The sequence below is a fragment of the Rhinatrema bivittatum genome, chromosome 2 (assembly GCF_901001135.1).
Source record: "Rhinatrema bivittatum chromosome 2, aRhiBiv1.1, whole genome shotgun sequence".
In the NCBI taxonomy this organism is placed as follows: domain Eukaryota; kingdom Metazoa; phylum Chordata; class Amphibia; order Gymnophiona; family Rhinatrematidae; genus Rhinatrema; species Rhinatrema bivittatum.
Window position 1 is genome coordinate 277,897,249 of NC_042616.1, and position 20,374 is coordinate 277,917,622.

Here is a 20,374-nt window from a genome sequence, read left to right on the forward strand (position 1 = left end):
GAGGGCTGGCTTGTGATAGTAAAGACTTGTTCAGTTTAGTGTTTTTTGGAGGTGTGATGAGGAGTAGCTCAGTTTTGTTGGTGTTGATAGCCAAATAGTTGTCCGTGAGTATTTTTTTAATTTCTGAGAGGGCTGCGTTCCAGGTATTCAGGGCATTTGCAATAGAACTCGTAATAGGAATGAGGATCTGTACATCATCTGCGTAAATGAAGTGTTGAAGGCCCATTTTTGCAAGTAGCCGGCAGAGGGGTGTGAGATAGATATTGAACAGGGTTGAGGAGAGTGAGGATCCTTGGGGGACCCCTTGTGCGAGACTTCTTGGTTTGGATTCACATCGACCACTTTTAACACTGTAGGTCCTGTTACTCAGGTATGATTGGAACCAGAGTAGCACGGTGCCGTCAATTCCAAATTCAGTGAGGCGAGCGATGAGGGTGTTGTGATTTACCGTGTCGAAGGCGGCCGATATATCTAGGAGGGCGAGGATGTATGAGTGACCAGAGTCTAGGGCTTTTAAAAGCATCTCTGATAGGGATATTAGGAGAGTCTCTGTACTGTGGAGCTTTCTGAATCCATATTGGGATGGGAATAGTAATTGATGTTCGTCTAGGTATTCGGTGAGTTGTTTGTTGATGATTCTTTCCATTATTTTAGAAAGGAAGGGAAGGTTCGAGACTGGACGATAGTTTGCTGGGTCAGATGAATCCAGGTTAGGTTTTTTGATAGTAGGTGTTATAATTGCATGTTTGAGTTGAGAAGGAACTTTGCCAGTTGTGATGGATTTGTTGAGTATTTTGGCAATGGGTTTTGCTATTGTAGAGCGTATTGATAGAAGAGTTTTTGTGGGCATTATATCTGTGGGATGGAACGCTGGTTTCATTTTCTTTAGTATTGACTCCACTTCTATAAAAGAGGTATTTTCAAGATTTGTAAGCTTTATTTCGAAATTATTTTGAGTGGTTGCTGCAGATTGATTGGTATGTGTAGATGTAGTAGTGTGTTGGAAATTGTTGTTGTGGGTGTTGTTGGGGTTTGAAGTTGAGTTAGATACATTAGGTGCCAGGAATCGTTTTAAAATAGATTGTACTTTGTTGTTGAAGTATGCAGCTAGTTCCTCACATTTTGATTCATCTTCGTTGTTTGAGCTTGTGTGGACTGGAGCAGTAACAAGGCTTTTGACGTACTGGAAGAGTGCGCGTGGGTTGAATTGGTATTGGTGGATTCTCGTAGCATAGTAGTCTTTCTTCACTCTGTCCGTGGTTTGGCGGTAGTTGTGTAGCAACGATTTAAATTTTAATAATGTTGTTGGGTTTTGGTTTCTGCGCTATTCCTTTTCCATTTTGCGGAGCTCAGTCTTCATTGATTTTAATTCATGTGTATACCAAGGTTTTTTGTTTATCTTTTCCGTATTGATTTCTTTGGTTTGTATGGGGCAGAGTTTCTCTGCTATGTTGCTTGTAATTGTTCTCATCCTATTTATTTCCTATAATTGAGGACCTGAACAAGAAGGCCCAGTGGCTGCGCCTCCGGAAGAGGAGGTGGCTCAATCAGCTGAGTGCACAATGGTGTGGGACTGGTGGTATGTAAATCTTCAAGCCAACTGTGTACTGTCCCCATAAAAAGAAAATGTCTCTGTGTAACTATAATTGGACATCATTCTCACACACACTTTTGTCTTAAAGTACTGATGAAGAGGTGGAAAGGTCAGATGATGACGAGGAGGAAGCACGAGCCCCAGCCCCCTCACAAGCAGCAGCCACTGCTGGGGGGAGCAGGAATCTTCTTCCCCCGTGTCACCACCTATGGAGGAAATGGCAGTGATTGAGCCACTCCTCCAAGAAGAGGGTCACTCTGGGCCTCTAGCTGATCCTGACCCCTTTCCCCTTCCTATAGGGTCTCCTCCCCATTTTGCTTTGAAAGTTAGGGATGCAGAGACCCAGACTGGCCAGCTCCGCCACCTTCCCAGATCAGTAGCCAAATGCTCCCGATGATGAGCCTCTCACCAGGCGCAGATTTGCGGCTTTTCTGAAGAGAATGGTGGTGGAGGAGCAGAGAACTTTGCATGCCTACCAAAAGAGGGTGCTCGGGACTTGGATGCCTTGCAGCAATAAGAATTCTGGGCAACAGGATGCCAATGTCCTGAGCACCCTCGTACCTCCCTCCCTAACTCCATGGGATGTTTTGTGTTATAGTTTGTACAATCTTTAGTCCCTAGGGGCCTCATTGTCCAATATCGCATAAGGGGCGTTTCCCATGCAAATGAGGCTTGCACAATGTTTCCTGAAAGGTTTAACACAGTCCAGATGGCCTGCTGGAGGGAGGGAGGGAGGGAGGGAGAGAGAGAGAGAGAGAGAGAGAGAGAGAGAGAGAGAGAGAGAGAGAGAGAGAGAGAGAGAGAGAGAGAGAGAGAGAGAGAGAGAGAGAGAGCGCCTTGCTATTATGGCTACTCCCTAGACAGGTATTTGTATCCCTATGAGAGGCTCACCTAGTAACTCGAGGTGGGGATTAGGTATGAGTGTAGGGGGTTGGGGGCCACTTTCACATTCAACATGAGACGTACGAACAGAACAGTGGTCACTTGTGAAGATTTGATGGCCTTCGGAGTGAGGAAACTCACTCCGAGATGAGATTTGGGCAACGTTCTCTCAAACTAGCTTGATGGACACTCTACCTGGGCAACAACAAGCTAGGTTGAGAGAACATTGCCCAAATCTCATCTCGGAGTGAGTTTCCTCACTCCGAAGGCCATCAAATCTTCACAAGTGACCACTGTTCTGTTCGTACATCTCATGTTGAATGGGAAAGTGGCCCCCAACCCCCTACACTCATACCTAATCCCCACCTCTTTCTGCTCCACAAATGAAGAGACCTGCGACGTCTATGGAGGCTAGCAGAGGGGGCAGACTCTCAGATCACCTTCACAGTGGCAGAGCGCATGGTGCTGTCCTCCATCTGAGTCAGCTGTGAGTGGGGTGGGGGACCCTGACACTTCACATCCTCACCAGCAGCACGGTGAGTAAGATATACAAGATACCTAGTGCTAGTGTGGCCATACTCTGTCCTTTAATTATCATAATATAGGCCACAAGTGCCCTCAAAGAAGAGCATGATTCACCCCTTGGCTCCAGAGCATCGGGCCTGGAGTGTAGGTCACTGCACTAAAAGATAGGTGTTTGCTGTATGTGCCATGATATTTTACCAGGGCTTATGGTCTGGACATAGAGAGCATGCCTTTTTAGTAGGAGACAGGTACATGGGATAATTTTTGTATTTTCCCTACCTGTATGTTATCAGAACCTAGTGGAGTCTTCTGTCCTCTCACCTCCAGACCCAATTAAATGGAATCTTCTTTACCAAATTTCCTATTCAACTATATGACTTAAAAGGATAGATGAGCTTGCAGAGCACCAGACCCAATAAGTAACCTTTTTCAAGAGTGTATGCAGATAATTGGTTACCTTAAGCAGCTAGGCAGACAGAGTAAAAACCTGTGGTAACAGAAACAATATGTTTGGAACGACTGATATTTTCATGGGAGTACCAGGAGATGCAGAAAGAGAAGTTGGGGACCTGAAATGATTGTGAACATAGGCATTCTTTAGACACTTACACACCAATGATGTGAAACCTCAGCATGTACCATGGTTACTGTTGCAGGGAGCCGAGCCGAGGCCCAGGCCGGGCCAAGTGGCTTGCAAAGGCCATGGTGCTGAATATGGCAATTGCATGATACCTTGGAGGAGAAGGAAGAGGAGGAAAAGGAGGCAGCAGAGCTACACCATGGGCCACCCATGCGGGAAGAGCAGCCATAAACCTGTGGTGAGCCACAGCCAGAGCTACAGGATGTGATGCAGGAGGAGCCAGTGAGGAAAGAGCAGCAAGCTGGCCTTATACCTCTACAGAGAAGGAGGGTGCAGAACACCCAAGGGTGGAAGCCAGGCCAGCCAGAGCGCCTCCTGATTGAGCTGAATGCTTGAAGAGGTGGCCGTACCTCCATCTTGGAACTCCACAGCCTGCAGGAGGTGATTGAGCGAGAGGGATATGGGTTAAGGGAGGAGCTGAGGGGCCTGCGGCACAAAATGGCAAAGCAGACCACAATATGGAGGGACATGCTCATAAGATTGCCCCCTTGGCAGCCCCAGCCACCACCAGCACCACCAGTGGTCCCGAACCAATCAGCTTCACCCTCCTGCAGCCACCTGCATGAAGAGCCTGGCCCTGCGCCCTCTGAAGGCCCATCGCTAAGGAGGAGTGCAAGACGCAGCTTGCCCAGTGCCCCCTCCTCCCCAAAGCCCAAGAAAGGGACAGCGTCAGCACAAGACCCATTAAATTTATTATATGCAGCACTTTGATTATTAGTCACTTCACACCTGAATAAATTCACCATCGCCAAGGAAAATATCTTTGTATCAGAGTATTCCGTTCCTCTATAGCCTGTCTTTGACTGTGGCGATGTACCACTTGCAATTCCTCCTGACTGAGCTCATGTTCCTCCTCCTCTTTCTTTTCATCTATATTCTAGGGTTGCCAACTTTATACTTTGAAAATTCCGAACACTTGGACAGGCCAAGTAAAATTTTCACTGAAGGTGTCCTTCCACTTCCACACGTCTACTATTCCCGTCCTTGCCCCCCATTTCTTCTCCCCAAAGCCCCCTTTTCCCTAGGCCCAAGCCCAGCAGAATTACAATGCACACACTTCTCTCCACTGCTCCCCTCCCCCCACCCATTAAAGCCCAGCAGTATGGTACGCCCCACCCCAGTACCCCCAAACCAAGGCCAAGAACCTCAACACTCATCAGTTAGGAAGAGCAATCCCATCAATAAGTCCACAGTATTTATTTACCATTTTTAGTGCACTACTAGTGTCCAATCCTGATCCTCAACAATGCAATTGAGCAGCACTGGTGGCTGCAGCCACTGGAGGTCAGCATGAGAAGGACAAGACTAAGCAAGTTAGGGAAACAAGCTAGGTTACAGGCAGGCAGCAGCGGACCAGGAGCGGCAGGAGCTCCAGCTCCTATGCTCTAGTCGGGGGATGGGGCCCATAGGAGAGAGTGGAGACAGTCACAGCAATACAGCAGGACCAGCAGAGCAGGAGAGGGGGAAGGGAACCAGGGGCAGTCAGTGGCAGGTGAGGCTAATTTTTGTATCAAGCTTAGGCAGGGCCGGACTAAGATATTTTGGTGCCCAGGACAAGCTAGTAACTCTGTGCCTCTCCCCACCAAATACTCCAAACTTGATGACAAAAATTGAACTGAAAACTGCAAGAAGCCCAACTATATTATACTGTGCAACAATGAAAAAACAGAAACATCATCATTCCTCACAAAACATCAAGCAATAAAATCAAGAGATATAAACAAATATTCATAATATTAAAATCATACTAATAAAAACAATGTCAATACAGCTTATTAGAATATCCAATAATTATAAACTCAGATAAATTTGATCTAATATTTCTCAAACACAATAAAATATTGCGAAACAGCATTCAAAAATTAAAATTAATAAGGATTAAAAATCTTTTGATTTCTAGTCACTCTGAGATTGTTGTAGATTGGGGGGATCCACACAAACTTTATTCTCTCTCACACATACCCATACATTTACATATATTCATTCCTTTGCACATAAGCTTCCATAAGCTTCCATAAGCTTCACGTCCTGAAACAAATAAAACCTATCCTTCACTTTCAAGACTACCGGTCAGTACTACAAGCCATACTGTTTTCAAAGATAGACTACTGTAATGCGCTCCTCCTTGGCCTTCCAGCCATCTCAACGACACCACTACAGCTGCTTCAAAATGCCGCAGCAAGGTCTTTACTAACTCTCGGCGCAAGGACCACATCACACCAATCCTAAAAAACCTACATTGGCTACCTATCAACCACAGAATAATGTTCAAGACCTTATCCATCATCCACAAAAACATATATCACCGATCTACTCTACAACTCAAAATACCTCTCGAACTTCATGTGTCCACAAGACCGATCAGATCAGCTTACAAAGGAACGCTCCATGCCCCCCTAACAAATCCACTAGTCACACTTCCATCCAGAAACGAACCTTGTCCACGGCCGGACCGTATCATTGGAATCTTCTTCCCCCGGAACTTCGACAGGAACAATGCCCGTTTTCTTTCAGAAAGAAACTAAAAACGTGGCTGTTCACCCAAGCCTTCCCTTAATGGACACCCTACTAACAGCACAGCTATGCACTCCATTCTCACAGATCCCCCCCTCCTCCTCACTCATTTGTGCCTGCAGCTTTATAGACCTAAAGATTAATCTATTGTCTAAGATTGCTTCATTCGTTCCTATGTTAAACTTCGTTATGTTAAACTTAGTTATTTTATAATTTATTATGTTAATCGTATGCTTTTGCTCTCTACTCTCCCACTCTGTAAACCCCCTGTTCATTGTAACTTTATCTTCATAGTTAATTGGTTACCCCTTGTTTCAATGTAAACCGGTACGATAAGACACTAGTCTTGAGTATCGGTATATCAAAAGTATTTAAATAAAATAAATAAATACATTCCTTCACATGTTCTCACACACACACACACACTACACACACACACACTCATTCCTTCTCTCTCCCTCTCACACATGCTCACACACACACTCCCTCTCTCTCCCTCACACACATGGTCTCACACACACTCTCTTATAAACATGTAGGCTTTCACACATATGCAGGCTTGCTCTTTTTCTCTTTCATACAAGTGCAGGCTTTCACACTCATATATCCAAGCTTGCTCTCTCTTTCTTACACATGCAGGCTTTCACAAACATATATGCAAGCTCACTCTCTTTCATACATATGCAGGCTTTCATACACATATATGAAAGTTTGCTCTCTCTCTTTCATATAATGCAGGCTTTCCCACATATATATATGCAAGCTCGCTTTCTTTCATACACATGCAGGTTTTCACTCACACACATATATGAAAGCTTGCACTCTTTCTTATACAGATGAAGGCTTTCTCTCTCTTACACAAGCAGGCTCTCTCTCATAATGCACACAGGCTTGCTCTCGCATATACAAATGTAGGCTTTCACACAAACATTCAGGCCTCTCTCTTTCTCATACACAAATGCAGGCTCTCTCTCTCTTTCTCATACCAGTGAAGAAACCAAAATAGATATTTTTGGGGTGGGTAGTACTAGTTGTATTCTTATCAATAAATAATGCCTTAGAGTGCACCTGATCATGGATTTCTATTAGTCTGCAACAGCTGTTATGCATCATGAGTGAACTTAAATATTTTTAATTAACTTAGGGGTTCATTTAGCAAAATGCAGTAAGTACCGCATGCGTTACCAAAATAAGGGTGTAGGGGGTTAGGGGCCACTGTCACATTCTACATGAGACGTACGAACAGAACAGTGGTCTCTTGTGACGATTAGCTGGCCTTCGGAGTGAGGAAACTCCCTCCAAGATGGGATTTGGGCAAGGGTCTCTCAACCTACCTTGATGGACTCTCTACCTGGGTAACATCAAGCTAGGCTGAGAGACCCTTGGCCAAATCCCATCTTGGAGGGAGTTTCCTCACTCCGAAGGCCAGCTAATCGTCACAAGAGACCACTGTTCTGTTCGTACGTCTCATGTAGAATGTGACAGTGGCCCCTAACCCCCTACACCCTTATCTAATCCCCACCTCGAGTTACTAGGTGGGCCTATCCTAGGGATATAAATACTTATGCATGGGACATGCTATCATGGCTGGGCTCTCTCTCTCTCTCTCTCTCTCCCCCCCCCCCCCATACGATATGGTGCGATCGCATGCGGTAAACACGTTTTCGCATGTCTAAAAGGCCTATCGCATGCGAAAACGGGGCTTTTTCGCATGCGATAAGCCCTTAATGCATGCGAAAACGCCTTACCGCATTTTGATAAATGACCCCCTTATTTCAAGCACTTAACAACAGTAAAAATTCCTTATTAACGTATATTAACATTTTATATTTGTTGCAGTTTGAAGAGAAGAGGCATGGGGATGGCTTGCGGGAATGATGGCTACAACCTGGTGATTAATACCCTTATTCAATAAATGTTCACAGTTAATGTGACTCCAACGTTGCGCTATGCTTCAACGGCAAGAGGAAATGTGGAAAAGAGTACTTGCATTCAGGCAACAACCAACAAGGCTGCACAGTCTGGGTAAACAAATAAGTGTGGGAATAGCTTACTTGTTACAGTGGTTACTACCCCAAACCAATTAAGCATGATACTTCACTTCAATGCATATCCAACGTAGATCTGTGCTTCAACGGCAGGGGAGAATCAAGATAATAGGATTTACATTCAGACAACAACCAACATAGACTGACTTGCACAGTCTGGGTAAACAAATAAGCATGGGAGTAGCTTGCTTGTTGCGGCAGTTACTACTCCAAACCAATTAAGCCTGATACTTCACTTGGAATGCGTATCTAGCACAGCTCATTGCTTCAACGGTAGGGGGATGAAGAAAAGAGGATTTATATTCAGACACAAACCAACAAGGACTGAATTGCACAGTCTGGGTAAACAAATAAGCGTGGGAGTAGCTTGCTTATTGCGGCAGTTACTACCCCTAAACAATTAAACCGGATACGTCACCATGAATGCATATCCAGCATGGCTCTTTGCTTCAATGGCAAGAGGGGAATGAGGAAGTGAGCATGGCGGACTGGGATGCCCATGCTAGTTTGGAAATGCCGAGACCCTCGGCACTTGGCACCGGAGGCAGCCATCTTGCCCAAGGAGAGTGAAAGAGGAGAAAAAGAGGTAAGGCAGAGCGGTCGCAGCCATCTGCGACCGATGGACACAACAGGCAGGGGTGGAAAGAAATTGGAATCAAAAAGTTACCAATAAGGGCCAATCAAAAGTGGGAGCTGCGCCCACGTCGGCGCCCGGGAGGCTGGCTTACCAGCCCTTTAAAACAGGGCTTTCTGCAGCAGCACATCCTCTTTTACTGTGGCCTACCTGACCGGGGTCGAGCCCACTGCCCCCCCGAGTCCCTCGCCTACCGCCGCCAAAGCACCGAGGCCCCAACCGACCACCGATCGTCACTGCCGCAGTCGCTGCCGACCCGAGGCCCTACCGATCGTTGCCAGCCCCAACCGGGAGCCTGAGAGAGACAGAGAGAGATGCTGACCGGGTGCTCCTATGAGAGAGAGACACGCCGACCCGGAGCCAATGGAGAGAGAACGAGAGAGAGAGACGACAACAAAAGTCCACCTGCTGCTGCCGACACTTTGCTCCACCCACCTACCCTCCCTGAGCTCCCAAGTCACCAATCAAAGGTGGGAGCTGCGCCCATGTCGGCGCCCGGGAGGCCAGCTTACCAGCCCTTTAAAACAAGGCTCGCTGCAGCGGCGCTGCGCGCACCGGGCGTCACGCGCATGAAGGCGCGCAACCTAAGGGGCCTGCCCCTTAGTGCGCCCCTTCGTGCGTCCTTTGTGAACTAGCTTTTAACCTCTGTTACAGAGCCAGAAATCCCCCAGGGCTTGCAGTTTTTGCCCCCTGCCCACACCCTTCCCTCGCCCTCCAATGCGCCCTGAGCTAACCCCTGGAGTACGGCCCAGTAGTGGCTTGGTGCACGACATTCTAAGAGCACAGTCCACTTTAACCTCCATTGCAGTCCTATCCTCAAAGGATCCCTTATAGTACCCTCCCCCCCCCCCCCGCCCTGGCACCCCCCATATTAGATACTACACCTTTCTCCCCTCCATATGCTCTCAATCCACCGGAAATGCTCATTCTTAATATTCCCCGTTTACACCTTCCCTACATGCGCAAGACCCCCTCTGTACTCCCACACCCCTCCTACCAGCGCAAATCCCTAGTGCCCATCATGATCTCCCCCAATTCCTGGGTCTTGCCATTTCCCTCTTCAATGCTCAATCCATCCTAAAGAAAGCCCCCATCCTCTATGACCTGCTTACGGATTCCAATCCCGATATCTGCGCCATCACTGAATCGTGGCTAAAGAACACAGACCAAGTATTCATCTTTACTCTTATGATATTTTCTCTATCCCAAGACCTAAAAAAAGAAGTGGAGGTCTCCTCCTAGCTGCTAAAAAATACCTCAACTTAAAACCCCAACCCAGACTTGAAGTAGGGCTTTTCAAATCCAGCACTTTACAGGTCTGCCTCATCTATGCCCCCCCTGGCCTTCTCGAACTTGACCCTTCCCCTGTCATCGAGTATATCACCGACAACATCAACGCCAACTCCCCTGCAGTTATCTTAGGTGACTTCAACCTCCATGTTGATGTCCTCCCTCCCACACCCGCCTGCGAAATCCTTCTGGACACCCTCCAAGCATTAGGCTATAGTCAACTCTTCTCTGTGCCTACACACAATGCGGGTCACACCCTTGACCTCATCTTCATCAACCCCCATGTAACTTCGACTAACACACCTGTTACCACCCCAGTCCCATGGTCCGACCACTCCCTCATCAATGTCCTCATCTCCACTAACACCCCCCACCAGCACCCCCACATGCAGACCAAAACAATCTCCTTCCGTAAACTATGCTCACTAGAGGACTTGACCGTAGCATTTGACAAAGCATCTACTAACCTTGACCTCACCAACCCAGAATCTGCGCTACACTCCTGGAACAATCTCACATCTACTGTAGCTAATGACACCTGCCCCATGGTCCACAAACAGATTCCCCTGACACAAACATCAAAAAAACCATGGTACACTGCGGAACTAAAAAGGATAAAAAAAGACCTTAGATCCAAAGAACGTACGTAGCGAAAACAACCATCACCTACCCACAAAGCTGCTTACAAAAACACCTTGCATACTTACAGACATACCACCCAGCAAGCTAAACAAGACTTTTACTCCGCCAGAATCCATGACTACCAATTCAATTCACATGCACTTTTCTCATATGTCACGGAGCTTACAAATTCCATCCATCACACTATCACAGAAGATAACGCCAATGGTCAATGCGAAGAATTAGCTCTGTTTTTCAAAAACAAAATAACTAATATACTACTACGCTTCCCTCCCAATCCCACCCCTATCGCACCTCTCACTAATAACAACAAGGCTACCTTCGCATCCTTCGACCTCACAACCACCAAGGAGATAGAATCCATCCTAAAAAAGATTAAACCAGCCTCCACACCTCTGACACAATTCCGACGAAAGCTCTCCTGACTATTCCCGCCACCATTGCCAAACCTCTTACCGACATAATCAACTGCTCACTTTCCTTCGGAGAAGTCCCAGACCCACTCAAACTGGCAGTCGTTAAACCCCTCCTCAAAAAACCTTCCCTTGACCCCTCCAACCCAGCTAACTACCATCCAATCTCCAACCTACCTTTCATATCCAAAATATTGGAAAAGGTAGTTAACACACAACTCACAGACTTCCTAGAAGACCACTGTATCCTACATCCATCACAATTCGGATTCGCAAAGCCAGAAACACCGAAAATCTCCTATTAGCCATCACTGACACCATCCTCAAAGGTATGGACCATGGTAAATCATATCTACTTGCCCTCTTAGACATCTCAGCAGTCTTCGACACTGTCAACCACAAATTGCTGATCTCACGTTTAGCAGAGATAGGCATCTCTGACACACCTCTACTATGGTTTACCTCCTATCTCAACCACAGAAAATACGTAGTAAAAATCGAAGATAGTGAATCCTCACATATCCCCCTCACTCAAGGTGTCCCCCAAGGATCCTCCTTATCCTCCACCCTCTTCAATATTTATCTCCTGCCTCTCTGCCACCTCCTCTTGGACCTCGGCCTGCAGTTCTTCCTATATGCAGATGATGTCCAAATCCTTATCCCCATACAAAAATCCCTCAACTAATTCCTGCATCTTTGGGAATCCTGCCTTGTGTCCATCAATGCCCTGCTATCCAACCTTCAGCTCGCACTAAACACCTCAAAAACAGAAATCCTCTTAATCTCTAATCAACATGACCTTATTTCCCAAGCCATCTCTCTCAACACTTCCCTTAATAACACCGCCCTACACTCCGTCAGAGACCTAGGTGTCACTCTAGACCAACATCTAAATTTCAAACCCCATATCAACACTCTCCTAAAAGGGGGTTTCTTTAAACTCAATATTCTTAAAAAACTTAAACCCCTCCTGCATGCTCAAGATTTCCGCCTAGTACTTCAGACCACCCTCCTATCTAAACTGGATTACTGCAACTCCCTTCTCCTGGGCCTTCCCGCTTTCACCATAAAACCCCTACAAATCCTGCAGAATGCCATGGCCAGGACCTGCACTGGCTGCCCATCCACTTCCGTATTCAATACAAAACCCTCACCATTCTACACAACATGCTGTACAAACACAACCACACCTGGCTTGAGGAAATGCCGCGTTTCAGCACATCCAACCGCCCATCCAGAACCTCCCTAGTAGGTAACCTTCATTGCCCAACACTTAAAACTGCTCACCATACCATCACAAGACAAAGGGCATTCTCCATCGCTGGCCCCGCCCTCTGGAATTCGCTACCCACCAACCTACGTCTAGAGCCTTCCCTTCGTAACTTCAAAAAAGGAATCAAAACATGGCTGTTCAAGCAGGCCTATCCCGACTTGAACCAAACCTAGCTCTACCCCCCTCCTCACCTTCAGTCAGCCACCCCCTCCCCCTTACCCCTTATCCCTCCTCAGTCCCCTGCCTTCCTTTCCCGTAATTATCCCTATACCCCGTCCACATAAAATAGTACATAGTGTAAGATTGCTTTTACTTATCCATTCTTCTTTGTAATCATAATGATTGTACATATTGTAAGTTCCTTTTTTGCTTATACTCATCTCCGGTTTGTTGTAATCACTTATAGAAGCTATGTTCTCCACACCTTATCATTTTATTGTTCCTTTTGAATTTCCATCGCTAGCTCTGTTACTCTCCCTCTCTCCTTCTAGCCTTCTCCCCTTCCCCCCTCCCTGTTCATTGTAATTTCTCCAACTTTATTGTTAATTGTAAACCGGCATGATTTTCCACACGAATGTCGGTGTATAAAATCCTTATAAATAATAAATAAATAAATAAATAAAACTGAAATAGAAAGCCTAAGAAACCAGACTGAACAGTGGAGCTTTAAAGAAAGAGCAAAATACAAAAAATATAATAATTCACATTCCCAAAAATGGCATATCACAATTGCTAAAAATATATTATTTTTTTTACCTTTTTGTCTGATCTTATTTTTCTAATCAGTTGGTCCCAGTCTCTTTTTTTCACTTTCTCCTTATTGGTCTTCTAATTCCTTTATCAGGGTCTCTCTTCTCTTTCTGTTTCTTTATTCTCCCATTTTCTTCCCTTCCTCCATCCTCCCGCATACACACTACCTCTCTCTTACAATTGTCTCATAAACATTACACAGACACACAAACACAAAATCTCACTCACACACGATCTCTCTCACACACACACACACAAGCTCTCACTCTCACATGCTGTCTGTTGCATCCGTCGGTCTCAGACGGCTTCGACCTCTGTGCCTCACCTTTCTTCCTTCTCTCTCCTCAAGCCTTGGGAGGATGGCTGCTGCCATGTCTTCATGCTGCTCTCTCCGACGTCCCCAGAACGGCAACGGTGTTTGCCATGTTTCTCCTGAGGGTCTCCTAGGGTGCGCGCGCGCACGCCACCCACATCTTTATCCATGTCATGGCGGGAACCTCGGGGGCATCCCCTCCGAGTGACATCACGCCATCCGGGTATTTAGCCTGTCCTTTGTTTGCTAACAAACTGAGTTAGCAAGGATCAAGAACAGATCATGAATGGATTGGAATGCCTCTGGTCTAAGCTGTTCTGCCACTTCCTTGCTGCCGCTGGAAGCTCTCTCTGCCCTTCAAGGTCTTTCATCTCTAACCTGGGTACCCGCACCTCGGGGGCCCTTATGCTTTCTTTCAGGTGCCTATCTGGGATACTGGGTACTCGCTCCTCGAGGGCCTGCTCTCCCTACCTTGGTGCCTACAGTTCAGCTACTTCTGCCTGCCAGGATCTTCATCAATACAGCTATCTACTCCAGTGAGTAACTAACCTTGTCAGTCTGTCTCACCTTCGGCTTCAGCGCTGCGAGTCTGCATCCGGGACTTTTTTACTACCTTGCGCAGCCTATCATCTACCTGAGGACCCCTGAACTATTTCCACTGGGTTACCTCACTGCTGCTGCCCCTGGGCAGTACCACCAAGCTGTATAATAAATACGAATTCTCTGTATCTGCGTGTATAGAGTCTAGCCTAGTACTGCGGATCTTCATGGGGCTCCTCCCCGTGGGAATGGCTATCACCGCAGTACCCAAGAATCCACTCCAACACCTCAAAACCATAACAGATTGCTAACTCCATGGATTCGGCTCAGCTTACCACTTTGCAGGCCATTCCAGGCCTGGCCAAGCGAATCTCTGAACAACAGAATTTGTTGGATAACTTGACTGTTGCCTTTAACCAGTTACACGCACAGATGAATACACTGACTACCGCAGGTAAAGTAGTTACACCACCAGAAGTGACGGTCATGACTACAGTGCCTCTATCTGCTCCAACACACTTCTCGGGTGAAGTTTGGAGATGTAGAGGATTTATCAATCAATGTTGCATACACTTTTCTCTGCAACCTAACCATTTTCTACAGTGTATGCCAAGGCCACCTATATCCTTTCGTATCTGGACAGAAGAGCTCTGGCTTGGGCCTCACTGCTGTGGGAGCACAATGACCCTATCCTGAATGATCTCGCCGGGTTTCTTGAACTGTTCAAATCAGTATTCGATGACCCTGCCTGGTACTCGACAGCAGGATAAACCTTGGCTCATCTAAAGCAAGGTAATAAACCTTTAATCAGACTTCGCCATTGAATTCAAGACGTTGGCTTCTGAATTACATTGGGACCCTAGATGCCTGAAGACCCTCTTCTTTGAAGACCTGAACTCCCAGTTGAAAGATGAGCTGGCAGCTCGAGAGATGCCTGAAACCTTAGCAGAACTGATGAAGTTGGCAACAAGGATTGATCGCCAACTTCGCAACAAGGTTCAAGAGGTCAAGAGCCCCAGAAGACCACCTCAGGGAGAGACTCGAGTCAAGTCTGTACCCAGGCCTATTCCTCCAGGTCCTGTTGCTGGTGAAGAAGAATCAATGTAATTGGGCCACAGTCATTTGACTTCTAAAGAGAGACAATTCCGTGACCTAAGTCCTGTGGGAGGACTCTTCTTAGGTCTAACTGCACCCTCTCCTCCACTCTCTCTTCCAGTATCTTTAATCTGCAGACCTCTAGAATACCAGACCCTTGCCTTAGTGGATTCTGGGGCAGGGGGAAATTTCATTTTGAAACGTCTTGTGGAACATTTGCGGATCCCCACCACTACATCACGTCTCCTCTACTTTTGCCCTCTATTCATGGAGAGCCCTTACCGTGTGAAGTAACCCTGCTTAAAGAACCAGTGAGCTTACATACTGGTGCTCTTCATACAGAGACTATTTCCTTCTTTGTGCTAGAAAAGGCCATGCACCCTTTGGTACTTGGGCTACAGTGGCTACAGAAACATATGCCACAATTCAACTGGGCCACTTTGGAGCTTTCACGTTGTGTTCCAGATTGCCATGGCAAATGCTTGATGGAAGTCTCTCCAATCCCATGCATGCCAACTACCCCGTTGTTACCTGGGATGCTGCCTCAATATGCATCTTTCCAAGATGTGTTTTCAAAAGAAGCCGCTGATGTATTACTTCCACACAGGTCATACAACTGCGCCATAAATTTGAAGCCTAATATGGAACCACCCAAAGGAAGGGTTTACCCTCTCTCTGTTGTAGAGAATAAAGCGATGTCAGAGTACATCCAGGAGAATCTCCAGAAAGGCTTCATAAGACCTTCTAAGTCTCTTGCCGGCACAGGCTTCTTCTTCGTAGGGAAGAAGGACGGAACATTATGTCTATGCATTGATTACAGAGGTCTGAATGAGATCACCGTAAAGCAGTGGCGTAGCCACGGGTGGGCCTGGGTGGGCAGGTGCCCACCCAACTTAGACCCAGGCCCACCCAACTGGCACCGGAACTGCAAGGCTGTCGCGGGATCCCATCCCCGCGACAGCGAACAAGAGAACCCACGCCTCGCGCGCCATCACGGCACACGTGGGGAAGCGCTGCTGCGGCCGTATGGCCAACCGGTCTTCCTGTTCGGGGGGGGCGGGAGCGGAAGCGCCGCACGCAGCTTCCGCTTCCTCCCCCCAATGCAGGAAGATCAGCTGTCTCTCCTGCTGCCACCCGTTCTCCTGCTGTCTTCGGGTCAAACGGCCTGCCGAACTTCCTGTTTGGGGTAGCGGAAGCGCTGCGCACAGCTTCCGCTTTCTCCCCCAAAGCAGGAAGATCAGCTGCCTCTCCTGCTGCCACCGGCCTCCTGCTATCTTCGGGCGTCGGGCCGATCTTCCTGCTTGGGGGGGGAGGGAGAAAGCGGACGTTGTGCGCTGCGCTTCCGCTCCCCCCCCCCCGCCCCCGACAGGAAGTTCGGCGGGCAGTACGGCCCGACGCCCGAAGATAGCAGGAGGCCGGTGGCAGCAGGAGAGGCAGCTGATCTTCCTGCTCTGGGGGAGAAAGCGGAAGCTGTGCACGTGCTTGAATGTGTATGTGTGGATGAGAATGGGAGTGTGTGTGGGTGAAAACTGGAGCCTGGGTGTGTATGTGGGTGAGAATGGAAGCTTGAATATGTGGGTGAATGGGAGCTCGAATGTGTGTATGTGTGGTTGAGAATGGGAGCCTGGGTTTGTGGGTGGGTGAGAATGGGAGCTTGAATGTGTGTATATATGGGTGAGAATGAGAGCCTGGGTTTGTGTGGGTGGGTGAGAATGGAAGCTTGAATATGTGGATAAGAATGGGTGCTTGAATGTGTGTATGTGTGGGTGAGAATAGTACCTTAAATGTGTATATGTATGGATGAGAATGGGAGCTTGAATATGTGTGGGTGAGACTGGGAGCATGGGTTTGTGGGTGAGAATGGGAGTCTGGGTTTATGTGTGTGGGTGAGAATGGGTGCCTGGATGTGCGTCTGTGTGTGCATAAGAATATAAGCCTGGGGAGGGGTGAGAAAGTGAGAACTTGAATGTGAGCTTGTGGGGGGGGAGAGCATATGAGAGTGACAGCTTGAGTGTGTGTGAGAGGGAGTCTGTGAGAGAAAGTGTGTATGTGTGTGTGTGTGTGTGGAAGGGAAGAAGACAGTAATAGAAGAAAGACACTGAAAAGGAATTAGGAATTAGGAAATGAGCTATAAGGGAAATGGGAAAAAGAGACCAGGACCAACTGATTAGAAAAAGGAATTAGGAAATGAGCTATAAGGGAAAAAATGGGAAAAAGAGACCAGGACCAACTGATTAGAAAAATACAAAGATCAGACAACAAAGGTAAAAATATATATCTATATTTTGAGATGTTAGCAATTTAAATATAAGCAACACAACCGCTCTCTCAAAATTTATGGACAGGTAGGAGCCGTGTATAAAATCGTAATAATAAGAAGGCTAAAGTACCACAAATCACCGTGAATTATGTTTGTATCATTAAGTAAACCTCATACTTAGGCGTAGATGTGAATGCTATGCTGCATAATTTGGCATTATTTATCAGTAAAAAAACAACTAGTAGACCTGCATGCCTACAGCCCACCCATCTTAACCTTGTGCCCACCCAAAAAATCAATTCTGGCTACGCCACTGCCGTAAAGGATTGCTATCCCTTACCACTCATCTCGGAGCTATTCGACAGGTTACAGGGAGCCAAGATATTCTCCAAGCTTGACCTCAAAGGAGCATATAACTTAGTTTGCATCTGCTCTGGCAATGAATGGAAGATGGCTTTTAATACCCGGGATGGGCACTTTGAATACCTGGTGATGCCCTTCGACTTATGCAATGCCCCGGCTGTCTTCCAAAACATGATGAACGATATTCTGTGTGATCTACTCTACCAATGTGTCATTGTCTACTTAGACGACATCTTGATATTCTCCCAGGACCTGCAATCCCATCAGAAAGATGTCAAAAGAGTTCTGCAGAGACTTTGTGAGAACCGCTTATACGCCAAGTTGACTAAATGCGAATTACACAAGGAATCCGTGCCCTTCTTAAGGTACATTGTCTCAAACAAAGGTTTCCAGATGGACCCTCAGAAGCTTGAGAGTATTCAAAAATGGACACAACCCACTGGCCTAAAAGCTCTAAGATGATTTTTGGGATTTACCAATTACTACAGGACCTTCATCAAAGATTACTCTTCATAGACTGTTCCATTAACAGCAATGACTAAGAAGGGAGCTAATGTTGCCACTTGGTCAATGAAGTTGTGACAGCATTTCAGATGTTAAAAGATGCCTTCTCAAGCAAACCATGTCTCCGCCATCCGGATCCTACACAACCCTTCATTGTGGAGGTTTATGCCTCTGATGTAGGTGTAGGAGCTGTGCTAAGCCAGACCAGCGACTCTAAGATCTTGCACCCCTGCTCATTCTTTTCCTGACGCTTTTCACCAGCGGAGAAGAACTACAGCATTGGGGATAAAGGATTGCTGGCAATAAAAATGGCATTTGAAGAATGGCACCCCTGGCTTGAAGGTGCACAACATCAGATCACTGTTTACACTGATCACAAAAATCTGGAGTACCTCTGTCACGCTCAACGCCTTAACCATAGACAGGTGAGGTGGTCCCTGTTCTTCAACAAATTTGACTTTGTGCTGAAATATCGCCCTGGTGATAAGAATGTCAGAGCAGATGCATTACCTCTTTCTTTTCTCTCTGAAGACATACTTGATGAACCTCAGAATATCATTGACCCAAAGAGAGTTATTCTGACAGCTACACATCTGGTACCCCCGGGCAAGACCATTGTACCCTGCAATCTAAGAAAGAAATTGCTAGCATGGGCTCACGATTTGAAACTGGCTGGACACCCTGGTCAACGGCGAACACTGGCTAAGCTACAAAAGTACTATTGGTAGCCCATCATGAAGGAAGATACTCTTGCGTACGTAGCTTCCTGTTCCAATTGTGCCAGACAGAAACCTCCACCCGGACGTCCTTGGGGCCTGCTTCAACCCTTGCCCGTACCAGATGAGCCCTGGACCCACATTGCAACAGATTTTGTGGTGGACTTGCCACTTTCTGGAGGTAACAATACCATCTGGGTTACAGTGGATCGATTTTCGAAGATGGCTCACTTCGTGGCTCTCCCCGGCTTGCCCTCAGCCATGGAACTTGCTAAACTATTCATCAGTCATATCTTTCGCCTACACAGCATGCCTAAACACATTATTTCTGACAGAGGAGCTCAATTTACAGCAAAGTTCTGGAAAGCCTTCTGTAAGAAATTCGACATCACACTTGACTTCACCTCTGCGTACCATCCTCAATTGAATGGCCAAACTGAGAGAATGGCCAAACAGTTCCTCTGCGCCTATGTTGGTTCACAACAGAATGACTGGGCTCAACTGTTACCCTGGGCTGAATTCGCCATCAATTCGCATCCAGCATCATCTACTGGATCTACATCTTTTGAAGTGGTCTATGGACGACAACCCTTACCACCTTTACCACTTCCACTTTCTGTGTAGTCCCCGGCAGCTCAAGCTACAACCAAAGATATACAGCAGCTCTGGAGAAAGACTAAAGAGATGCTCCAAAAAGCAGGACAAAGAGCTAAGAAGGGCTATGATGCTCACCGTAGCAAGGCTCCTGAATTCCAGCCTGGTGATAAAGTCTGACTTTCTACCAAACATCTAAGACTCAAGCTTCCATCTGCTCGATTTGCTCCATTCTTTGTCGAACCCTTACCTATTCTCTGATGATTGGGCTCACTCACCTATAGTCTGAAACGTCCTCCCGCTATGAAGATTCATAATGCATTCCATGTTTCGCTGCTGAAACCGCTTGTTCTTAGCGAGTTTTCCACCAAGACACCTGAACCTACTCCTGTTGATGCAGAAGAAGACATCGAGTACAAGGTTGATGCCATCCTTGATGTAAGAAAGAGAGGCAGAGTTTGGGAATACCTCCTGTCATGGGAGGGATACGGACCAGAAGAAAACTCTTGGGAACCATTGGCTAATATCATGGACAAAGAGATGCTTCGTCAATTTTATCTATCTCATACTCAAAAACCTAGACCAGGTAGGGGGTCTGGAGGGGGCCCTTTGAAGAAGAGTACTGTTGCGTCCGTCGGTCTCAGATGGCTTCGACCTCTGTGTGTCACCTTTCTTCTTTCTCTCTCCTCAAGCCTTGGGAGGATGGCTGCTGCCGTGTCTTCATCCCACTCTCTCCGGTGTCCCCGGAACGGCAACAGCAACGGTGTTCACCATGCTTCTCCTG